This window comes from Anas acuta, chromosome 3, assembly GCF_963932015.1.
Source record: "Anas acuta chromosome 3, bAnaAcu1.1, whole genome shotgun sequence".
Classification (NCBI taxonomy): Eukaryota; Metazoa; Chordata; class Aves; order Anseriformes; family Anatidae; genus Anas; species Anas acuta.
This window is the reverse complement of record NC_088981.1, coordinates 107,918,607-107,944,122: the sequence shown is the minus strand read 5'-3', so window position 1 is coordinate 107,944,122 and position 25,516 is coordinate 107,918,607. Positions and strand designations below refer to the sequence as shown.

General features: G+C 39.7%; 1 long non-coding RNA gene across 1 annotated transcript; it reads right to left on the bottom strand.

The window, feature by feature from the left end:
* Nucleotides 1-10,366: 10,366 nt before the first annotated feature.
* On the bottom strand, nucleotides 10,367-17,819 carry LOC137854801 (uncharacterized). Its single transcript, XR_011095403.1, has 3 exons — nucleotides 17,156-17,819; nucleotides 17,022-17,059; nucleotides 10,367-15,610 (listed from the first exon to the last, which is right to left on the bottom strand). It is a non-coding gene; the product is annotated as an uncharacterized lncRNA (long non-coding RNA).
* Between the last annotated feature and the right edge of the window lie 7,697 nt (nucleotides 17,820-25,516).

The following is a 25,516-nucleotide window of genomic DNA, read 5'->3' as shown; positions in this document are numbered from 1 at the left end:
AGGGAGCAGGGAGAACAGTAGATGGTGCCTGCCCTGAAAGGCTTCCAGCGCTAATTCTTTAATGCAAAGAACAACACAGCTGGGCCTTTTTTAATGCTTGATGAGGAAGGCGAGCACATCTCTCTCTGCAGCCTGCTTGCCTCACACGAAAGACAACAGGAAGGAAGTGCTCTGCTTTTAAAAGTTTGTTTTAGTCTCACGTTTTGAAAGAGCAGGTCACTTCAAAGTCCCGCTGCAATATTACCACATGCCATCTGCTCGTTACAAATGTGCAAGGGAAGTTATTGGTGCTTCTGCCTTATTTCTGTGATCCAAATGTATATATGTGGCAATTATTTATTTTATTTTTAAACAGGCATGTTCAGTTGTCTCCCACTTTTCCATGCTTCACTCATTGAACATCTTCTTGGGCTGTCGGCTCTTGGGGTAGGAGACCACATGTGCCTGCACTGCTCTGCTCTTGTGTGTGTTCAGATGTAACAGCACCACTGTGTCCATGAGAAAATCCAGGGAGGGCAATTGTCAGGTTCCATGTGGTGCAAATGTGTTTTCTGTTCAAGCAGGCTAAATCCAGTGGCTGATATCACGCAGTTTTCCTGCCAGTTGTAAGCCATAATGCAGCTCAGGGCAGTGGCCCTTGTTGTGCTGTTTCCAGAGCTGATGGCAGGAAGACCATTGGATTGCCCTTCTGCGTATCCCAGGCCATACACTTATCCAATGCTCTTTTAGCAACCTTTTTTAGATAAAGTCTTTAAATCTTCAGCCACTTCAGTCCCATTAAAGCTTCTCATTAGAGCTGAGAGGAGCAAAGTTCTTGTTCCTGCTGTTATCTCCTGGGGTTTTGCTCAACTTCAGGTGTCTGGTCTGTCAGTTAATCGGATTGTATCTACAGTCAGTGCAGAGATATCTGCACCTTTAAGGGGCAATTTTCCCCATTATTTGGGACCTACAGTAGGATGGGTGGGACATGACAGTCTGTCTCTGTTATAGAAGGAGGTTAACTGAAAAGCTTAGATTTTATTGTCAAATTTTATAGTGCTAAAGGTGGCACGAACCCCACTTTTAAACCCTCACAGTCAGAGTTCTCATTTTGTGAACACTGGATAATAATAAAACCTCTGAGAGAATCCTCCTACTAGGCTAATGGAGCATGATCTCAATCGGAGTCTTAAAAATGCTTCCTTTATAGAAACAGTAACTGATCGCAGTGGGGTTATTCCTGATTTATGCCAGTGTAAGGGAAGGACTGGTTCTCAGGTTTCCTATTGCATTCAAGCTAGCTAATTTTTCTCAGGGCACATTCATACCAATTTAGAGCTGAATGCTTTACTCATTTGTATGATGTATACATTTATTTTTAAATAGTACTTGTTAAAAATAAACTTTTCATCAGTGAACAGTCCAGGGTGGACAGATGACTCACATGTGCTACTGGGAATGGGATGAATCAGCAACACCGTTTGATTCGTAGCACAGTCCCAGATCGAGCAGCTGTGTTTGGAGGGACTGGACATGCTCCATCTTTCAGCTCATTGCAGACTTGTCCCCAGCATGACTGGCTTCCTCAGTTGGCAAACAGAGTGGTGGGGCTTGCTGCCTTGTGAGGTGCAGAAGGACAAACACCCAGGCCAGCCCTGGATGCACTTTAAGCTCTCTCTGATATCAACACTTGCTTCTCAAGGCAAATTGATATGTCCTAGCAATGCTGGGTTACCAGTCCCTCTTCAGCTTTAGAGTGAATTTATATGATGCATGACACCCCATCAAGCTCTACACTTATTTGGGAGCTCTAAAACTACATGAGAACTGCTCCTGGGGCAGGTAGCCTCTCCCATCAGCAGGGCATCACTTGGCTACAGGCAGCACTGACATGGCCACCTCACAAGTAGCCTTGGGGCTGGCCAGGCTGGGTCTAGCTCAAGCTTCTCAGTGCTGTGCTTCTGCACAATGCCAACCCACAGGAACCCAGGGGAAGTGGGGTGAAGGTGTGAGGGCTCAGCTTCTGTTTTGCACTGTGTTTGGTGGTGGCCTGGACATTGACTTTGCATGACCTCCACTATCACACCTGCACCTTGCCTGAAGCTGGTCATACCTAACTGTGAGGAGAGATCAGCTTTTCACTTCCCCAAATTTCTTGGGCATTTCCAGGAGACAAAGAGTTCCAAAACATGTTGTGGCCATGATCACAGCATTATTACTGAACATTTACAGTTATATTAAGTCTACAGATATATATATTTATGCCCTCCTTTTAGCTCAGCTTTATGTTTTTCAGGGCTTAAAGCTGCAGGCCATTTTTTATTTTTGTTATTGAGAGCAGATGTACCCAATTCCAATCATATTCTACTGAAGAATGTCAGGGTTGTGAGAGGTCGGCTGGTGAATGCCTTTCAATCTCCATTATTATTTCCTCTACTCAATTGCCGCAGCAGGGAGACTACAGACATTTAATAGAGACCTTCAAAACATTCAGGTATATTACAGATCAAAACGTTCCTTACACTCTTTCAGTGGCCTTCTTCCACTCTTGAAAACATCTCAGTTTATGCTGTTGCTTTAGCCTGGGACTAGAATCACAGAGCTGAGCTTTGTCCAAATGCACCAACTATGGACACTGGGGAGACGCTATCTTGGTTTATAGTGTCATCTAACTCACAACTCAACCGCTTTTGGGAAGGTGTGAGCAGGCACACTGCTGTGGTATGTCCATAGGCACACACAGTCTCTCTACCTGGTCTTTGCCTTGCTCACTGGCCCACATCAATCTCTTCATCTTTGGGTTAGAGAACTCACTGCAGCCTTAAATGGGAGGTGCCAAAAATGTGGTCAGATAGTTTATAAAGATGCTTTCTTTCTGAAATATCAGCCTGGCAATCACTAAAGAGAAAGGGAACAGTGCTGGATGGGGAAGGGGACAAAGAAAAGCCCTGTACATAAGCCCAACTCAGAAATGCAGCCTCAGTTTCCCCTGCTGTGCTCAGAAGTGATTCGGGATGTATTCAGGTCTGTCACAGGCCCAGTGGAAACACCCACGCTGAAAACCAGAAAAGTCCAATTTTAGAGCTATGACTGGTTCTTCCCTTTCCTTCTGGGGCCTTGGAAGGAGGATTATGGAGGAACGTGTGATTAATGCCCTCTCTCTGGGAGGAAGAAAACATGATTGTGCATTCTTTCCTAGTCCCGTCCATCATCTTCAGTGGTGCTCATGGGGAAGCTTATTCCTTCACATGCAACATTTGCAGAACTAATTTCCAAAGAAAAGGAGTGGTTTTAAATAAAGCAAACATCGTTTTGCAATTATCTCCAGTGCTTTAATGTTTACTGATTTTCTCACTCAGCCACGGATTTTTTTTTCTCTCTCTCCACAGAGCAACTTTTTATACATCTGTTCTTTTTTCCTGTGGGACTTTTTACACTGAAAGTGCTCAGTGGGTAAACGGCTGTCCTCATGATCTAAAAGTAGGGAGTTGGAAGTGTAATTGGGATAATTTAATGAATCTGTGGGCTTTGCTACCACGTCTTGTCCTTTTCCAGTCAGGCCCTCTGTCTCTGCTGAGTGCTGCAAAATCTAAATGTTTCTTCTTTTGATTTCCTGAGTTTCTAACTGAAACAAAAAACAGGCACGGAATGAAACTCAAAAACATTTCCAGTTTGGAAAGGAGATGTACGTAAATGCAATATCCTGGGACAGGAGGCTTCTAGTGTTCAAGAGCACTAATAGTCTTGAAGGCAGGACTGCCAACTGGCTTTAGTGCCTTGGGCGTGAGGGCAGGCCTGCGTACTTTCTCTCCAAATCAGTGGTTTTAAGGGGACTGTTAGAAAGCACCACTATTCGGAAATTGTGCCAGATGCAAAGCTATCAAATTCAACAGTTGCCACTTCATCCCTTCCTCCAAACATGAAACTCCCGTACTGTGCTTCTCTTGCCGTGCTAGAAGCCCTAACCTAAAACCACTGTGAGCTTACACAGCGCTGACAGGATACTTAACGTTACACTGAGAAAATGCAATAGCTTGGGAAGGGATCCTAAAAAAGAACTGCCTGCCCCTTAGTTTATTCAGAAAGCAAACACAAACCAGGGGTAGGGCAAGGAAGCAGAGGGGGTCTCTGCACTGACTCACTGCAGTCTGAGGCAGGCTGATCATTATTGATAAAGGCGGGAACTGCTTCATTTTTCAGTAAGTATGATAAAAACACAATTGGTGAGCTCACCCCCTGACACTGGAAAACCTTATGACTAGCAAAGGCACTCTGCCTATCTGAGATAATGCTAAAGCCCCGAGCTGGCCTGATGGGCCTTCCAGTGATGCTGGGAAAGCCCGAAAGGCTACATTTGACCAAAAGGTTAAGTTGGGCCATGGCTACTATGAGGTGAACTCTTTCCTACAGGCAATATCCCTTCTTTTACTGATGCAAGCATGACCACTCTAGTGAGCCACCCACCACTATGGATGTGGGGAACTCTAGGACTGGACGTGAGCAACCTCAGCAAGGGAAAGGCTGGCATGTTTTGGCAGCAGTTGTTGCCTTACAGTGTTCACTGAGAGACATGCTTTATATACAGATATATGTATCTATATTTGCAGATGACACCAAGCTGAGTGGTGTGGTTAACACACTGGAGGGAAGGGATGCGATCCAGAGGGACCATAACAGGCTTGAGAGGTAGGCCTCTGTGAACATTATGAAGTTTGAAAAGGTGAAGGGTGGGGTTGTGTGCCTGGGCTGAGGCAATCCCAAAAATGAATACAGGCTAGGCAATGAGTGGATTGAGAACAGCCCTCCAGAGAGGGACTTGGGGTTGTTGGTGAATGAAAAGCTCAACATGAGCTGGCAATGTGCACTTGCAGCCTAGAAAGCCAACCATATTCTGGGCTGCATCAAAAGAAGTGTAGCTACCAGGTTGAAGGAGGTGATTCTCCACCATTCATCTCTGGGACCCTCAGAATAAGGACATGGACTATTAGAGAGGGTCCAGAAGAGGGTCACAAAGGTGACCCTCAAAGGGCTGGAGCATCTATCCTATGAAGACAATCTGAGCAAGTTGGGTTTGTTCAGCCTTGAGAAGTCCCCAGGGAGACCATACAGTGGCCTTCCAGTGTCTAAAGAGGGCTACAGAAAAGATGGGGAAGGACTCTTTGTCAGGAGGTATAGTGATAGGACTGAGAGTAATGGCTTTAAGCTAAAAGAGGGTAGGTTTAGATTAGATATAAGGAAGAAATTCTTTACTCTGAGGCACTGGTCCTGGCTGCCCAGAGAAGCTGTGGATTCCCCATGCCTGGAAGTGTTCAGGGCCAGGCTGGATGGGGCTTTCGGCAACCTGGTCTGGTAGAAGGTGTCCCTGCCCATGGATAATCTTTAAAGTTCCTTCCAACTCAAACCATTCTATAATTCTATGTGTGCTTAGATCTCTTTTTCATCAAATAGTGATGACAACCAAGCCTCAGCTTACAGAAAGGAAGTGGCTATTACAGAATGTGAAGTGTTCAGATGCTGCAGCAGTAGGGGCATTGAGTTGCATATAAATATGTGTTTTAAAAGTCCATACCCATGTCTCAGGGTAAGCTAATAGGAAAGCTCTTACCAGAAGGCTGCTTTCTTTGATAGATGAAGGACTATCCAGGGAGCAATCTGAGATGTACATTAGGCTCTCACACAAATCTAGGGAGTCATTTTAGTTGGAGCAAAACTGAAGATTAAATATTACAGTTCACTGAAGGGACTCTGAGTGGCAGTGAAAAAAGCCAGAATACAGTTAGCTAAAATCTGACAGCAAAAGCAAAATATAGAGGACAGTGTTTAATTAACCTGTTTCTCTGATGCCTCAGGAAAAGCCAAAGTGTTTGCTCCTTTTTTTTTTTTTTTTTTTTTTAAGCATTATTGAGCAGTGATGACTAAAACGTATTCAAGGCATGAAATTTAACTTTGTTAGAGCCAAATGGAGGATGGCCTTTGAGTAGGCTTTAAGGATCAAAAGTATAGAGTGACAGAGGATCATCAAACAGTTTGGCTGGCAGAGAGCAGACATCTTCAGAAGGCAACTGAAGCTTTCATTTCTGAAAGTTAACGTTTGTAGCTATGGCCTCTAACTTTTTTTTTTTATTATTTATTTCTTTTCTCAGAAAACAAAACAAAACAAAAATACACAATTTCTCATCTTTCTTATTTTGGTGTCATTTTATTATAAATTATTTGTGCTTTTGTTTCCAGATCCATTCAAAAGCTATTTAGAAAAATACTGTTTCCAGATTATAAAAGCAAAAGAAAGTTGAACAGTTTTTACCATTCACCTGACAAGCCTTTTCTTTTGTAGAAGAACCGACACTGAAGGGGGAAAGCTACTTTTTACCTCAGGGTAGCCATTTGATCTCATTTACATGAAGCTCTGGAGCTGCCAACAGAACTCTATATTTTTATCAAGGATCTGTTTTGAGAGTAGACTCTTCAATGTCAAAGCAATGGCCACCCAGCAGTGGTGCCAGGGGACAACTACAGTGGTATCAGGAAAGCCCTGAATGGATACTTCATAAATGAATGAGTTAATTGGGAAGCAACATCACTACCACACTTAGTTTCTTTTATATGTTTGGTGTCACAAGGGAACATGTTGATGGATAGACTCCATTTTTTCCTCTCTCTAAACTAAAAGGCTACTTTTCAGGGTTGCTTAGAGCTACTGCTGGCCTCAACAGGCCCCAGCAAGGTGAAAGGTCCTTGTTCCCCCAGAGGACTGACACATTATGATGGCTTCATTTGATTAAAAGGGGATGTTGATCATTAGTTATGACCCAAATTTCTTTTTTTTTTTTTTTTTTTGGCAATCATTCAAAGTGTTCCCAGATGCCCATGAGGCTGTTGTTACCTGCAAATAAAACATATCTTTATAACAAGGACATTAATGTTAATGAATAATATCAAAATGTGCCATGTGCCTTTCCCAGGTCTTTTTTGCATTTTGATGGATTGAATGATGGAAGGGAAACATATGCTTTCCAGATTGAACCCAAAGAGCTCACTAATTCAGAGTCCATGCTCCTTCAAGCTGCAGCCAAGCAGCGAATAAATTGCATAGCATTTGTCATCCACTTGGGATTAATTATTGAGTTTTAGAGGTAAGTAGCTGCACCAGTGAAGCTTACCAGTTTGTTCTTTAACATCTAGTTAGAACACTGAAGGAACTAGGAGGGGGGATCTGGCCAAACACAAATAACTTGGATATTTCTGTCCAAAGTAAACTGGGCAACAATGAAGGAGGTCAAATGTTCAGCTCACGAAATAGTATGCACATATGCACTTTTGTTGGTAATTAGTTCAATTGTATGAGGAATGGGTACTCCCTTCAGGTTAACATTAAAGAGTATTGACAGAGCAACAGGAAAAGTCTTTTAAAATTATTTTATTATTTATTTTAATTTTTATTTTTATAGTTAGTGCCATAGGTGACCTGGAGCTGGTACTGGCTTGGAAAAAATGAATATTGTTCCCTGAAGGACTCCTTCAGCCTTGAGCTTTGAACTTGTAAGAACGGAATCTTCTGTCTGTCAGACAAGACAGGGTTAGGACACTGGTCCCCAGGGTCCTCTTTGATTATGTGATGATGTTTAAAGGAAATTAGCTGATGGTTGTGATAGGGAAAGAGCTGGATCTGAGTTAGAAAATTAGGCAGTTTTTTGTTTCATTGAACACACATCTTAGCAGGAAGTTGAAAAGATAAGGTCAAGAGAGGAGGGTTGTGCCAGGGGTGTTGGTGAAAAGGTGATGGATTAAAATATAGTCTGGTTTAGCTATTTTTGGGATGAAACGAGACATTTGAAAAATGAGTTAATTAATCATCACGTCTTAGCTATTTAAAAAACATTTCCAGTGATCCAGAAGGTACCTTTTCATATTTACGTGGTCACAATCTGCAAAATATTTGACCCTTTGGTTATTTTTGGTCCTTCAGCAACATTGCTATAGGAACAGGTGAGTTCAACTGAGACACTGTCAAGTGTAGTACACTTTCAAACAATATTATTGTTGTTGTGTTTGTTTTATCATTTTGGCTTGAAGCAACACTGGGCTTTGGAAGTGACTCCCTGGATTGTCGAGCTTGCTGTGTGTGGTTTCCACCCATAGAGCAGGATTCATGTGCATATGTCTTATTACACTGTGGTTTCTTTTGGAGGAGACTAAACTGGAACCACTGCTTTAAGTTTGTGCTAAGGGCTTTCCAAATCCTAAGAGGAACATAGAGATCCAAACCAATCAGGAGTTCTTCACACAACTTCAGACCAAATGTGCAATAGGGAAGCTTGGTCTACAGAACCAGCCTTGACCTAATCCCATGTAAACCTCTGAACTGTATAAAATAGAGATGCAGAGGTCTCAGCACCAAATGATTTATGCTTTATGCTACATATTTAACTCAATGTCCTCCTCTTCTGCTTTTTTCACTACCTGTAACTTGATGCTCTTTGCAGTTACCTTGTTACTGCCTCTCTGAAGCCATCTCTGCTCTCTTAATGATAACAAAGCCAGGAAGACCAACATTTGCAGCCCAGGCATCAACCCTTGCTTGGCTTTGGTGGTGCCATGTGATAACATGTTCATGTATGAATGCTGAAGGAGAGCAAGGACTTGTTCTGCTCCACATGGAGCAAATGGTGCAGTGTGATGTTTTGCACGTTCTCTAGTGAGCAGTGATATAGCAAGCTTTTAAGCACTGCCTGCATTAAACACTGCAATTCCTTGAGTTTTGCATTCATATCTGAGTCCTTACTCAGACTTGTTTTGCCAGCTAGTAGAGAAAATGCCCCATAATAATACCAAGCCTACCTACTCTGTTCCTCTCTTAAGCTCCAAGTCAACATCCATGGACAAAACTAGACATTGGGGTAGCAGGGAAAAAAGCTCAGTTAACCTTTTTTTTTGTGTGGTGCCTCCTCTCCCAGCCATGCTTATCCTTACCCATCTCCTTCTCCTCTAGCCCCAGTCTGGTGCATTTTTTTTTTCCCAGATGTTAGATGTGATCAGTGCTCTTTCAGTATTTTCTGCCTCCGTTCAAGATGAATATCTCAGCAACTTCAACTCAGATCCCTGAAGGCTGTTTGTGAGAATACAAATTCAGTAGCATTTCCTTAAGGGAGAATGCATCTTTGGGGAATGTAAAATAAACCCACACTCATGCTGCCCTACAAAGTAAACTTCCCAAGCTGCAGTTAGAACTTTAATTTCAAGCATTGAGTTTTTTGTTTGTTTGTTTGTTTTGTTTTGCTTTTGTTTGCCAAATTGCATGTGAAGTAAGTCTGCCATCTCCTTCTCCTCACCCACTCCCCCCCCAAAAAAAAAAGAAAAAAGAAAAGCATACACAGTAGAACTACTGAAGCCTGTAAGCTATTTATTTTCTATGTATTTAAAGTTTAAAAAAGATTCCCTAGAGGAAATTGCAGATGAAGTCTGCAGACGTGTGGCGATATACTGAACTTGGTGAAGCTCAGTTGATGACAGGATCTGATGCAATTGCATGTTTAGCAGGAAAAAAAAACCCTCATCCAACTCTGCCCAGGAGAAAGTAAGTACAACAAACTCCCCTCCTGTTTTATTCTTGCATTTCTGACTGCAGGTTTTATTTTCTTTCCCTCACTAGCTGTGGGCTAAAAAGCATGAAGCTTGTAATCACATCTTTGTTAACTATTCAGTGAAAATAATCAAATTGTCAATATTATTCTGCACTTGCTTTCTCATGCTGGCATGTCCTAAATGAAGATAAGATGAATAAGACACTGGACATTAAGCACTGGACCCTCATGACAACTTGTCATGTGTGGTCTCATTTACCTACCTGATTTTCTACAGCACTTAATCCCAGAAAGACAATAAGGCTGCTACAAGTGCAGGTGTGTTCATGGTCTGAAGAAATTTGGCTAGATGCACCGGTAATCTTGGAGAGCTCCATTCAACTCATCACTGACCATTGAGGAGTGGAGAATAAGGTAGTTTTAGAAGTCAGTAATTGCTTTTCTCCTTTCTATTCCCCTTCCCCTGGAGTTATTTATAATAACTTGCAAATAAAACTACTGTAAGCCAAATGATCTCTGTGAATTGTTTGATCTGCAGAAGGATCTGCAGTCTGGCTGCTACAGAGAGAGATAAACACTCATACATAGATTTTTGGTTGTGTTGACAGAGTTGATGTCTTTAGAGACACATTCAAATTATGAAAGGGGCCAAGGGGTACAAATCTGTAATGAGTTCTTCCAACAGAGTGGAGGCCAGAGTAGCCTCAATAAGGTTCTGAGTTACTCAGTGCTGATCGTGAGCTCAAGGACCAATCTTTTTCTTACCACCCCTTCTCTAAATTAGAGATATTCACTGAAGCCTCAAGTTCATATCAATGGAAATAAAATTTTAATATGGTTCATGGTGCAGAGTCTTTCTCATCACATTTTGTGTGTAATAAATCAGTTTGGGAGGAGTTGAATTATTTTACTGAGCCATGCATATATGTAGTCCAGGCAGACTTGTTGTAGGGAAGAATGTGCTGTCTTAAATGCAGCTACATCAACCAGCATAGAGGTGGCACCTCCTGCCTCTGAGTGAGGTGAGGTAGCAGCACCTATGAAATGTTACACTAGCTCAGGTGAGGAGCTTGCTTCTGTTAAGTTTCCAAAACTTGTCACTTAGTTTTGTTCCCTCACCAGGAAAAGAGTAATGAAGCAAGATTCAGGCATTTGGTCTTGGCTTTGTGAAGTGGAAATTCTTTGATAATAATCTGTTTCTTGAGAAACTTTCAGCAGAGGAACTATAGCAGACATGAGTGAAAGGCTACAAGTTGGGATATATATTTCTAATTGTTACAGATGAAGTTTAAAGTGTTGTCAGGGAAAATGAAATTTGCTTCCAACAGCAGGCTTACAGGTCATTTAAAATATTTCATAGTTATTTTAGGCCTCAACAACAAAGATAAATCTTTTTTTTTTTTTTTTTTTTTTTTTTAAGGAGGTAAATTTAGCATATCATTTTTGCAGTAAAATTTGCTCTCTCAAGAAGGTTAGGGAGATGCCTGCCGTTAGTCATCAGATGAAAGGTGTGGAAGCTGCTTATCCAAGAAGATAAAACTCTCACACAGAACAGAGGGAGATCTGGAAAATCATAACAGAGTGACTGTGAAGGAGCTCAAATCTGTTTCCATCTAGCTAAAAAAGATTTCATCTCCTTATCCATTTATGGATTTGCCTGAGCTTTTCATAATGAATTTCCCAATGAATTTATTGTTTATGTATCCTTAGTTTAAGAAGCCCGAATTCACAGAGAACCTGTTTCTTAAAAAGTTATACTTTCACACTGTTGTTTCACACTGTTGTTTTATCACACTGTAGTTGTTAACTACAGCCATTAGAAAGGTCCTCCTGATCCAGGGACTGCTAATGCACCTTACTGATGCTGCCAATCCGTATCAGGAGCTTTAGAGAGAGATGCAGAAAACACCATGTTTAGCAGGGTTAAGTAATGAAGCTAAAGTATTTTTTACAAGGAACAGTTTCTTAATCTCAAATTAAACCCATACAGATAAATTTATAGCACCTTAGAAATGTGTTGTTTAACTTTAGTGGTTACAACTCTGTTAACCTAATTTATGTTAACCTTCTAAGCAGCCGAACAATCTTTTCTGCCTGTTTTTTTTTTTTTTTTTTTTTTTTTTCAGTGTTGAGCCGGTCAGTTTCCTCACTCTTCTTTACTGTGAGCACCAGGAAGCAAAAGCTTGCTCTTGTGGTTTGTCTACACTGTAGTGGAAAATTTGAACCCTTCTCCTTTAATTTCAGGTGGGATAAAACTTTCTGTGTTGGGGCATTGTAGGTTTCCAACATATATTCTACCATCACTATTAAGATCAACAGACAGAGCTAGGCCGGAGCTCCATTCTGGAAAGAGGACTTTTCTTTCCTTTCATGAGGATCAAATTTCTGCTCTACTGCCTGTTTTTCTTTAACACACTTATAGCTGTTAAATAACAATAACATATAAATACAGTGCTTTGGATTTTACAAGCAAAATTAGCATTAGTCATATTTTCTTCCTCAAATGTAAACAGGCTTGGGTACAAAGAAGAAATGTGTTTAGTTCCAGCTCACTGTGCAAGTCATTAGCAAAGCTAATGAAGATGGCAAAGAACCTGTACCTGTTTATACCAGATGGAGTGATTTGGTACATGCTTTTTTATTTTTATTATTATTATTTTTGACTACTTGCTGGACCATAGTTCAATGAAAATGGAATGAAGTGGTGAATGCTTTACTAAAATAAGATCATCACTTGACTTTTAGGTAATAAAAAACATGTATTTTGAGCATTGATTTAATAAGTTCTATCTCTCATCATTCACAAGCAGTAGGAGCATGATGTTTTTTTGATGAAAAGGCAATGTTGACCACAGTCTGTATTTGTATCATGTCACCTAGGAGGTGTAATTGTGGATTGGCAGCACAGTGTACTGGATGCAGTAGAAATGCAGCAGTAGATGTGCTCCATGTCACAAAGAGTTTACAGTCTAGGTGTTGCACAAGAGATGGTAAAAGGTTATAAACAGAATGGTGTGAGTTTGTGGAAAGACAGGACAATATTGTGAAGCATGATGGGCAGTCTGGCACTGTGCAGTCTTCTACCAAGGTCAGTCAGGATCTTTACTGGTGCCATAGTAACTAATGGAAATGTGGGATTGGAAGGTTTTGTGAATAAGAAGTCTTGGAAACTGGTTCTAATGGGTACTTTAAAAAGTTCTACCCCCATAGTGTGTTATTTGAGCTTGCTGTAAGGACTGTAGGTTAGCAAGGTCTATAGGTATGACATTATCATTTTCCAAGTTTTGCTCCTTTCTAAAACCCAAGGAATTTGCAGAGGCTGTGCTGAGCCACGTGGGTCTCCAAGGAGCTGGAGTTCCTTCCAAGGAAGATGCTTACTTTTGGTGTTCTTTCAAGGTCCTTTACTATTGCTACTTTCACAAAAAATAAATCACTAAGAAGCTGCTGCATTTTTCCTTTCATTAAAGAATCTAACAAAACATTAATCGTATCCCATCACACTATTTAATCTGTGATTTAAATGATATGCTTTGTTTGCAGATGATACTGCATTAAAAGCTTAATCATTTTACATGTTGTTGATCAAAACCATACTTTGTATGAGAAATGTATTTGTATTTTTAAACACAATTTTGCATTCTGATACTTGCATACTAAAAGAACAGTGTTGAAACTAGAAATGAAACAAAATGTTTGGCAAAGTATTCACAAAAGCTTAGTTTATCCATTAAAATCTGAAACTGCAATAAAACTTAAATTAAAAAAAAAATCACTATTTCTGCTTTTTTATTGTTCTACTACTGAAAATTGGCAGTAGTAATTCACTTCTGTCATTTCTCAGTTTTTAACCTCTTGGGCCTTGTTAATGGATTTTGGTCTAAGCAAAAGAAATCAAAGCAGATGTACATAAAGTTGCAACAGGCACTTCAGCTCAGTAATCATACGTCAGTTTTCTGTCGAAAGGGTAAATCATATTTGTTCTCCTTTCCTTTGCTCCTTTTGGCCTGGGTTATTCACAATCTGAGTAACTTGCATTTGTTCTCAGTGCTACTGTTTTGTACATGATTGCTGATTTTCACCTTGTATCCCAGAGTTAGACTGTTGCCCTGCCTGAAAATATATAGGAAAAAAATACCACTGGAAGGCCAATGAATAAAACTTTCAAGGGCACAGCAGTGCTTCAAGACTGTAAATCCCATTTTTGGAAGCATCTCTGGCTCTTTGGTGTTCATTTTGGAGTTGTGACTGCAGTGTAGGTAGTCATGCCTACCCTCGCTGTAGGTGCAGTCAGGCAGGGGCAGTGAGGGTACCAGCAGGGTACACAGAACAAAGCCTTGACAGTCAGTAGGGGGTTTATGCCAATGTGGAGGCTATGCTACCAGGGATCCTGGGCCACTGACATCCTCCTTCCTCACATGCAAACTGCTCCAGAGGCATGTGGTGGTCAGCAGTCACTGCTCTGCAATGTGCAAAACATTTGCACATTGGTGCCTGCATTGCTACTGAGAACATCCTTTAAGAAATGTGCGAGCTGGTATTCTAAACTGCAGTAAAAAGCAAAATCAAACACACTCCTCAGTTTTAAACATATTACACAGACTTGCTCCAATCCCTCCTCTTTGACCCTCTGTGCTCAATTCTCTTGAGTGGTACCACTCTTTTGGTCCTGTCATAATATCTGCATGGTGTTTTTCTTTCTCTCTCTCTTTTTTTTTTTTTTTTTTTCCCTGTAGTTTCTGCTCACGGGACTCATTATTTCACTGACAAGCCATTTCCTCTTAAAAATGTAAGCGACGCTTCTCCATTTCTTGTGAGCGGCATATGGATGCCAGGTCCTGTGGTCAGTGCTGCACAGGTATGGCCTGGCAGGATGGCCCCATGCTGGTCGCTGTGCAGTGGTTGTAGTTCCACCATAAAAACAACTTCAGGCTCAGAGGTGATTAAGAAACGAGAAGGCTTGTTTCTAGATCAGAGCGCCAAATGCTGCTAATGTAAAATGAAAGTAGAAGTGAAAAGAAACAAGCCATGTAAGTATGGGAATATAGTTAATTTATTATGGCAGGTCTATAGCTTGGCTCTAATCCCTCGTTTGGAAATCAAAACCAGACTGCTGGAACCCACCTGCCAGACTCAATCTCTTTCATAATTACCTGTGGGTTTCTATTTTTGTTTACCTTAATAGCACAGTAAATACTGCTTCTGCCTTTGTTTATGACCCATTTAAGTGATGCAAATGTCTTGAAGAAACTCTGTTTTTAATAGCGCTCTAGTGACTACCTTCTTTCACCTCCCAAAATAGAAGCCAATGGATCAGCCCTCCAGCATCAGCTATATTAGAAGGGGAAAGAGTTTTTAGTATGCTGCCAAGCCTGATGTTTATAATGATCTTCAATTTTCAGTTGCTGTAAATGATTAGAAAACATGGGAGATTTTCTTTTAGTTTCATTTCTCTTTTAAGTACAGAGCCCATTTCTGTAGGGAAAGGTCCAGTAGTCAGATGAGTTACTGGTAAAACTTGAAATCTAATTATCATTACCTGTTTCTTGATAAGGGTGTAAGAAGGGACAAAATCTTTCTCATTTCTGGCAGTCCTACACACAGGAGGTGTGTGAGGTAGGATCAAACTCATATGTAAAAGAGAAATGCCTTGGTTGGGCCCCCTGTATGTATGTGCTCAAAGGTTGGAATTAGCTCTGTCTCCTCCCATTATATACTGTGAATTGCAGGCTGATTTTACCACATGTTGGAGAGAGAAGTTCATTCCTCTCCTGGGCTCCATCGTGTCTCACTGATCTTAAATGTGGAAGTAGTAACACAGTGGAGATAGAGTGCTTTGCTCAGCAAACATTTGCAGGTGATGTTCACGTCCTCCTGTTCTTTTTTTTTTTTTTTTTTTTTTAACTTAGCTATCTTTCAGAGTCAATGTGATTTTCAGCATTAGAGAGGATTCCTCTATTGAATTGTTAACTCAGCAGTGACCAAGGGGACTTACAGCATCACACAATTGTCCAAAACAGATGTATTGTGGCAATCTGGTGAAATGAACCCATCTGTAAGAGAGGAAAGGGGATTTCAGAGAAGTTTGGGCTACAGGTGACTTAAAAATCCAGGTTACAACATCTAAAAAAAGAAGCATTTGTGTGCAAGGAACATTGTGAAACTTCTCATCATAGCTGCTTTTGTATCTGTGTTGGATGAGGTAATTATGAGCCTAGCCCAAAACACTTTGCATGCTAAAATAGCTCTTTTCCCTTTGGAAAATCTTACTGAAATGCTACCAACAGTAAACAAAGTAAAATAACCCAAATTGCAGCTCTGAGAGACTATTATCTTGGGATTTGGTCATTTCAGGTCACACAAAGATCTGCATTACGTCTTGTTTAAGGTGATGTAACCATCACTATAGTATCCTAGTGCCTTCCAAGTAAAGTAATACTAATAAGCTAATAATAAGGTTTTATAGAGTCTTTACCACTTCTCTCTTCTGGGTGGTGGTGGCATCAAAACAGACATTTTCATGAGAGAATCAGAAAGCTGGAATGATTTCCTTTGTCTTATTTAATGGTTATATTTTTTGAAGGTGGTCTTGTCATGAGTTTTACTTAACAAAAAACTTAGCAGTTGCTGTTTATGAAACAAGAGGGAGCTGAAGAACTCTTCAAGTTTTAAAACAGCAGGGTGCTTTGCTGAGTGGCCAAATTAGGGCTGGGTTTCAGAGTTTGATTTGGAATACATTACATTTACAGTTTTGTATATTTTAAAAGCAGACACTTGAAAAGGAATTATGGTACTTTGATAATATACAAAAAAGCAAACAAACAAACAAACAAAAAAACAAAACAGAACCCCAATAGTTTCAGTTCAGTGGCTTACTGATGTATTTTTCTCATAAAGAATCAAAACCACTCTTGGAAACTACACTATCTCTGCACAGAGAAAATAATGGCAATTTCCAGCAGTTTCAACTGTAATAAAGGATAGTTTAAAGTCAAAGGGAAAATTTTACAGCCTAATATTTTAATGGGTTGTACCAATTCACATTTTATAAAATCTGTTCATCTAGTTCTATGTTTTTAACTTTATAGCTACACTTCTTTAATTTGAACTTAGAAATCAGAAAGGATATAATCAATTTTATTAGTCTTTCAATTTTAAAAGGCTTGTAAAGATTATATTTTAACCTGCAATTGTAAATGATCATCAACTTTTTTCCTTCCATCTAAAACAAATTTTAAAATGCTATCACTAACATTTGAAATTTTACAGAGGAAGGATAGTTGAAAACATATGAAATGTAACACTTGTAGACAACTGGTATTCTTTCTTGAAGTCTTATCTGGCAAGCTATCAGAAATGAATGTTATAAAATCATATTTTATTTATGAATCGTTTATGAATTGTGACCTGTATAACTGATCTAGTAAGAAAAAAGAACAATTAAAATACAAGATTGTTACTTACTGCTTGTGCAAAGATTGATGTCAATAAAACAGGAAGACCTATAGGGAAATAAACATATATATATACATAATAAAAATTCATTAAAAATAAAAATAAATTCCTTCAGTCCTAATTATCTTCACCATGTCTCTTACCTCTGCCAGATTTTGCTAGTGTTGGAAGCTCTAACGATTGAGATTTTCACTTCTTAAGAGGAGTGATAAATCTGAAATCAACAACTGTTAGCATGATTGGTAGGTTGCTGGAAGAAAGTGCTTTTTGTGCAGCATTTTGTCCAAGATTCAATCAGGCTTCAAACCAAAGCATTCCAGTCAGACAGTTCTCATGGATTTTCAGTAATAAGCAAGATGGGGTGGGTGGGGAAATATTTACCAGTGTCTCTAAGGCTCTTGAACTTTATGTTCCTTTGCATAGTTGATTTACTAATCTTAATTATTACGGTTAGGATTTTTGTTATATGGCTTCTTTGTCCTTATATTGTCCATGCAGTGTGTGGAAGGGCACAGCCTGTGCCAGCAAGCTCTGCTCTTCCTACATGTTTACATGTGTCAAGTTACAGATTGATGAAAGATGAACTAACTCTCCCTAAACTATTCATAATGAGGAGCCTTTTCAGGCTCTGAAAAGGTTTAATCATTCTAGCTCCAATGACGTCAGGCCTTAGGAAGTACAGATGCATACAGATACACAAGCTAGAGAACCAAGATGCTTCAGCCTCCATGGTGTGAAAATTAACTTTGGGCACACTTCTGGAAGATACAGCTTGAATTCACAACAACAAAGAAAGAGTAAAGAAAATCCATGAATCTTCCTATAAATAACTGTGAATTTGTGGCCATTTTCCGGGACTTGATATTGAAATAAACATAATGAAAGAACATTTTAGTAGTTAGCCTTAATTTGAATATGTCCATTTTGACACTTGATTTTAGGCTGATATTCTATATGAGAAAACAACAACAACCAAGCAAGAAGAACAACTGAGATTAGACAGTGTGGTTAATTTCGAGATGTCTTTCTGTCAGTGTGGTACTGATTATTCTTCCCTCCTGTTAACAATCAAGGCTTGGTGTCTATCCTAGACCCTTCACTCATTTTCTGGCCAGGTAATATATAATTACATACCCTCAAGTTGCATGTGTCATAGTTTTCTAAAGTGATGGTTGCATGTTTCTGTGATGAAGCAGCATAGTTTACACAGAAATGTACAAAAAAACTGCAGCTCCTACATTCCAGGAAGAAAAATGCGGCTCACTAGAAAACGGCACGGAAAAGAACGAAACCTGTCAGCCTCTGCGTTTATTATACTTATTCACAGATCTGCAGCCACAAATTCTGCCTCAATTATTTTCTTGCCATCTAATTCCTCTACTCACATGTTAGGAAATGTGTTGTTACTGAGAACTCTGCAAAAATCATTGCTATTAACCATTAGTTAAAAAAAAAAATCTGTTGAAAAATTTTCCAATAGACTGAAAATATATGTTATACAGGTCTGTGGCAATAGAAAGTGTATATTAACTATTTTTTCTTTTCTTTTCTTTGGCAAGTACTGGATGTTCTGTTTAAGTGCCTAAAGTGTCTACAGCTCAGCACTAGAAGAACAGCTGTTTTAGAAAGAATCTAACTCACGTTCTCGCATCTTTGACAAGTATTACATTTAAATTATTTGTTTGTAAAAGACTGTACAATATGAGTATGCAAATATATAACAGCTTACCTCCTAGGAGAAAGGTCAGCCCAACAACAAAGGCTCCAGGGGAGAGCCACTGATGTATGGGAAACTTATTTACATCAACTAAGAGGTTGCTAACTTTGCATATTGATTGTATTAAAGTAATGAACCATGGTGTAAAATGAGAGTAATTCAGTTTAAGAGGGTAAAGCTGTTTTAGATTTACATGAGGATTAAACTCCAGTATGCATCTAGCAATCTATGAACACACTGTCATTGCAAGAGTCTCCTACTAATTTTCTGTTAAAAGTCTGTGTTTCACGTGCACAGATTTATATTTTAAAATACAAAATGTGTAGCAAATTCATGCATTTTAACTCTGGCATGTGACTGAATGCCTTGGTGAATAAGAACTTAATTGCTTTATCTTCTTTATATGTATGCTAGCTTAGTGTGTGTGGGTCTTGGAGAATGTTGAACTAACAGGATTTTAGCAAAAATGCATGGACATTTTTGTGAAGACACCTGATGATGATGATGATTTTTATAATTATTTAACAGGAAAAAAAAACACAACAACTATATATTTTGAAAGCTTGTACTTTGAGATACAACTCAAAAGCTTATCTGAAAGACAAAGCATCCCTTATGCCTGGGAGAATGGAGAGGGAGGGAGAAGCCAGGACTCCCTAAAAAATCTGAAGCCTCCCACTGCTCCCATGAACCAGAAGACGTGGCAGAACCTGCAGTAAAAACACATAAGGCAAGCTCCAGCACCCTTCAGCCATGAAGCAAGATTAGCCGCACAGTGCCAGTCATGCTATCCTCCATCGTGAGATAAGCTTTGGTGAGAAAAAGGGGAACTAAAGGCCGTAGCATGCCTTGCCTCTAGTTTTACATCATATACAAACATTTCTTTTAGCCTGCATTTTGGCTGTATAAAATAAAATAAACAAATGTGGACTGCAAAAATGTCAGTTAAATAACATTTAGTGCTTTTAGTGCACTTCATAGAGAGAAGGACTGGATTTGCATTGATTTACACCAGCTGATGAGCTGGCACAGTGTGTATTTTCTGCAGCTTTTATGAGATAATTAATGAATAATTCAAAATTGCAGTGCTTTGTATGCCGGCTGTGTCTCGCAGAGGGAATGGCTGCCATCACTATGTTAAGAGAGATATTTCACAGTCTCTTTACTTTGATTGCAAAATTCAGAAATGCTCATTGGAAGAAATCCAAACAAACCCAAAACACGGCAACTTCTGGTCAGATTCCCACCCAATTCCAGCATTTCAGATCTGAGCATTTTTATGTGTCAAAGCAATTAATGCTCCCTCACCAGCTCTTCAAGATGACATATGTAATGTCATCAACATCAGGCATCCTCCTCCTCCCAGTTACTGCTTTTCTCTTTAACTTTTCCAGTGCAGGCAATAGTCCACTTGCTGAACTCTATTTGGGATAGTAAAAACCTTACCTTGTTTAGATGGCTTGTTCCCCCCTTTCTCCTAGCAGGATGAATGGATAATTTTGGACAAAGCATATCCCTGGCCTTAGGCTGACCCCACCAAGGGACCAGCTGTAAGACACTCCACTATTGCTGAGAGCAGATTTTGACACATTGCTGAGGATCCTCGGACTCCTGTCTTCACCCACAGAATTCACGCTCTGGCATAAATAATTTCTAATAACAATTGTAAAGCAAGTGTAATGATGGTGAGATATGCCAGTTTGACAGATCTGGAAAGCTGCAGCCTGCAAGCTCTGTTCTTCAGTTTCATGAGGACACAAAGCAAGAATTTGATCCCATCCCTATCTGCAACATCTGCATGCACAGATTTCTCCCTGAGCTGGAGAGATCAGCTCTGGAGTTAGCCAGATAGTTTTCAAGCAGGGTAAATATAGCCTTTGGAGGAAGTTTTCCTGTGTAGGGAAGCCAAGGTTGCCTCTTTACAACTGGTTTCCACAGTTCAAACACCAGTTTTCTCTGTTACATAAATTATTCTACTAGAACACTTTAATATTCAGTAATATTTTATTAAACAAATCATGCAGCTGACAGAAGGTTTTGTGCTAAAGAGGTATACAGCTGTAAGGTTGAAGGGACTATCAATGGGTGGTGTTTTCTGAAACGCTCCCTTCTGGATTCTTTGCTCTCTCTGCAAAAGTGGGCAGGGATTTAAGATGTGGCCTTGTCAGTTCTGAGAATGGGGTGAATAAATACTCCAATTTCTTTTATGGAACAATCCTCTTAGTATAGCCTAGAGTAAGAATTGTTTCTTCTGCAAAACACCATGTTTGTCTCATCATGAATTTGTGATCCACAGTAATTCTGAGATCTTTCCTGCTGAACTGTTGCCCAGCCACAAATATTTTCCACTTCATATCTGTGCATTTCAATTCTTCTGAGCTGGAATTTATCTCACCTAACAAAAACCACTCAAAAGCTAATCATTTTGTCTACACAGTTCCCTGCGCTTCATCTATTTGCAATGCAGAGACACAAGCATCCCTAGAGAGCAATTCACCCTGGCTGTCCGAGCTGCCTGGATTCCAAATGAACTATTGCAACTTGTCTTTGAAGAATTTTGTCTTGTTGATTTTGGAGTATTTCTTCACTCTCCCAAGATCACATTGAATTCTGAGCTTGTAGCCCAAGCACTTGTCAACCTTTTCACCTTGGTGTCATTCATGTATGATATAGTGTTTATAGTACTTGTCTTTAAGTAGTTCCCTACTAGTTATTGATAAGTTTGCTTAGTATAGGGTTTCCAAGTATATGTATATGAACTTATGGGTGTTTTACCTATACTCTACTTCCCTAGTTTGCTTGTAAGAAGTAGTGTCTGTATCAGGTCATCTTGCAAGGACTATTTCTACAATTCCTAAATACAGGAGGTTGGCAATCATGTCAGAAGAGGAAATTTGGTGAGCTTAATATGATTTCTTTTTCAAACGCCTACAGAATAATCTTACTAATATCCTAATAACTTTCTCTATGCATTTATTTTTTGGGGAGACTGAAAACTGTTCTCCCTGGTCCTGTAACTCTGACTTTTAAACTGTGGAAGGACTGACTTTTCTGAGATTCATGCAGCCATCTATGAATCCTCAGACATAATCACCGCTGTTTCTGTGGTTGCTTTATCTAAGTTCTTAGCAAAGAATCCAATAACTTGATAGTATGCAAATTCTTTTTTTTTTTTAAAAAAAAAAAAACAACACGATTTTTCCTTTCCAACCTCTCATTTTCTTTTTCTGTTAGTTAAGATCTGATTAATTATGTGATTAATATTGAAATAATTAAAAATTCTTGCAAACAGTATAACAACTAACACTTAAACTTTCTCATTTTTTTTTCTTATTTATTATTATTATTATTTTTTTTCTCCTGGAAAGGAATGTACCTCTGCCTTTCTGATTTCTAACGTGTAGCTAGCTTTTGTTCATTTCCTGTATATTCAGACCATACCTTCTCTGATATTATCTGTGTACTTTTTGTTCCCATCCTTACTTGCTTGTTCTGGATCAGCTTTAACATGATTTCTTTTTGACTTTTGGGTCTTTTAGAAGTTCCTGATGGAGCCATATCAATCTTTTAGTGTGCTCCTGAACTCCATCCTCATTCAAAAACACTTTATTAGCTTTCCGGTTCCTTTTTTCCTAAAGATCTCCCAGATCCTTGAGATTTGTGTAACCCCACTAGGTTTTTTAAAGAAAACTCAGTGATTCCTGATCTGATCTTTCTCAGACATAGTCTAAAATAACCTCTCATTACCTATCACATTTTCTTTCTGAAGTAACCAATTGTTCTCCAAATATGGTGCAAATCTACCAAATTATCCCCATCCCAGCTGATAGTTAGATTACTCATCTCCAGAAGATCCTGCTCTTTGGGTTCTTCAGATGTTTGCCTTCAGAAATTATCATTTACTACTTCCTTCTTACTAGGTATTTTATAGCATGTTGCAGTGTTGACAGTCCCCTTTTCTGTTCTTCATTTCACCAAATATAGGTGACATTCAGATCTGTTTCTTGCCTCTTATGATTTTCAGAGCAAATATATCTTTGTTCTTTGTGTACAAAGGAATCTCCTCCATCCATCTGCCATTCCTTTTTTTCTCCCAAAGTTTCTGCAAAGTTTCTCCCAAAGTTTCTGCAGTATTCAAATCTTGCAGTTAGTGTACTCTTTCTTTGCAATTACATTTTCCGTTAGAAAGCCTCAAGGTGTCACTTTCAATTTTATTCTTCTCAAAGAACATCTTGCAAACACAAAACACTTCTAGGACCAACCTTTAATGTCTTTGGGAGCTACTCAGCTCACTCTATTTGAAACATGGAGCTGCCATTTTACCCACATGGAAAACAATGTATGAATCTCTTTTTATGAAGCATAATGTTTGTCACTTACATTTTGCCTCATCTTCATTTTTTCCCTTCTCTGTCACACTACATATAATGTGGACTCAGTGCTAGTAGTTTTTTTACATTACTCTAGAGCTGGCTGCTTGGTGCCTACAACACAAATTGGGACACTATACCACATTTAGAATTTAATGTAGATTTTTGTAAACAGTACAGAAACTCAAGGCTATTTCATTTTCATAGAATCAGAGAATCATAGAATGGCTCAGGTTGGAAGGGACCTTAAAGATCATCTAACTCTCCACCTCTCCCCCTCTCCCCCCCCTCCCCCCCCCCACCAGGGATGACACCCACTAGACAGGGATGCCACCCACTAGATAAGGTTGGCCAAGACCCCATCCAGCCTGGCCTAGAACACCTCCAGGGATTGGGCATCCACAGCTTCTCTGGGCAACCTGTGCCAGTGCCTCACCATCCTTACAGTGAAGAATTTCCTCCTAACATCTAATCCCTCTTTTAGTTTAAGACAATTCCCCCTTGTCCTACCATTATCTACCTGAGTAAAGAGTCCTTCTCCATCTCTTTTTATAAGACTCTGTTAAGTATTGAAAGGTTGCAATGATGTCTATCCAGATCCTTCTCTTTTCCAGGCTGAACAGCCCCAGCTCTCTCAGCGTTTCTTCATAGGAGAGGTGCTCCAGCCCTCTGATCATCTTCCCGGTCCTCTCCTGGACCTGCTCTAACAGCCCCACATCCTTCTTGTGCTGGGGGCCCCACACCTGGACGCAGTGCTCCAAGTGGGGCCTCACAAGGACAGATCAGAGGGGGACAGTCACCTCCCTGCACCTGCTGGCCACTCCTCTGCTGATGCACCCAGGATGCAGTTGGTCTTCTGGGCTGCAAGCACACACTGTTGGCTCATGTTAAGACTTCTGTCCACCATTGTAAAACTTGCTATTCTGTTTTCATTTCAGTGACATTAGAGGATGTCCCACTACTAATTTTTCTTCCATAATTTTTATTCTGGATTGTATCCTCATGTCTACTGAAGTATTATTACATAATATAAACTCTTCACATGATACACAATATATACATATCTACATATGTATATTAAAACAAACAAACAAAAAGAAACAAGCCTTACAATGGAATACTGTATCCTCTGTAAAGCCTTTTTCTCCTGTTGCTAGGGATAGAGGATGCGCAATGCAGAACAGTTGTAAAATAAGTTAGTTTCACATACGCATTTCTGCAGAAATAAATCAGTCACTAGGGAATCATTCTCTTGGAAACCAAACAGTGCGGGTGAGTAAAGAGTTTTGGGAGTAGGGATAATCAGCCATGGCTACATCTGCACAGCAAGGACCAACAATAGACTATCCCAGAGCATTGCATAATACAACAAAAGCCTCCCCCTTAACCTTGAATCTGTCTTTGTTTGAGTGAAGTCCATATTTAGTTCATTGTTCCCAAACTCACAAGTGTTAGTTTATGAAAAAAAAAAGGTCAAACTGAGTCCAGCTGACCTTTTCTCCTTTCTTGTTTCTCCTCACACTAAACTCACTCAACTTTTTTTTTTTTTTTTTTTTTTTTTTAATTCAGCGCTGTAACAAACAATTCATATGTGAGAGAGATCTGGACATAAGCAGATAAAGGATGCAGCATGAACTTTGCTGCCATTTAATCTTCCATTGTGCTTCCCACGAGACAAGACTCCAGCTACAATGCCATAATTAGATAAAAAATTTAAAAAATTATGAAATCCCCCCTGCCTCTGCTGGAATACTCCCTCTCTCCTCTAGACTACTCCTGTGAATATTGGTTAGATAGCACTGAGTATCCACAAGAAGGTTTGCCAGCATTTCTGACATTGGAACTCAGAGTTTATTTTCTGCTGTGTTAAACACTTTGTTCACAGGTCATTTATGACTCTCTTGTCCTACTCTTTTCTCTGTCTTTGTGCCTTTTTCCAGAGATACAAAGGGAATGGAGGGTGGAAGCTTCTTGAAGTACTGCACCCCCCTGCCAGCTGCTGTGGTTGATGTTGCTCATTCCTGGCTCTCCTGTGTTGACAGAATGTTTCCACAGGGCTGAAGCAGGCCCACGTTGTCCTGTGCTCTGGTCATGTCAAGTTGGGTAGATCATTACATAGTCCACTATTCCTTGTGATGCAGAGCAGATGTTGGGGCTGCTTTTTTTTTCTTGCCTGATTAAACTATTTTTTTGGAGGACCAGAAGTGTAGCCTCAAGTTACATGCTCATCTCACATTTTGTACTGGACCCAGAGATCTTGTCCTACCTCTCAAAAGGGATTTCTCTATTTCTGCCATGGGGCAGCAACATTGTGGCATACTGAGCATCTTTGATCTCTACTAAAACCAACTGACGCCAGTCTGTTAGTGAGAAATATCATGGAAGAAAATGAAAGCTTATTTTTTTCATGTAATAGT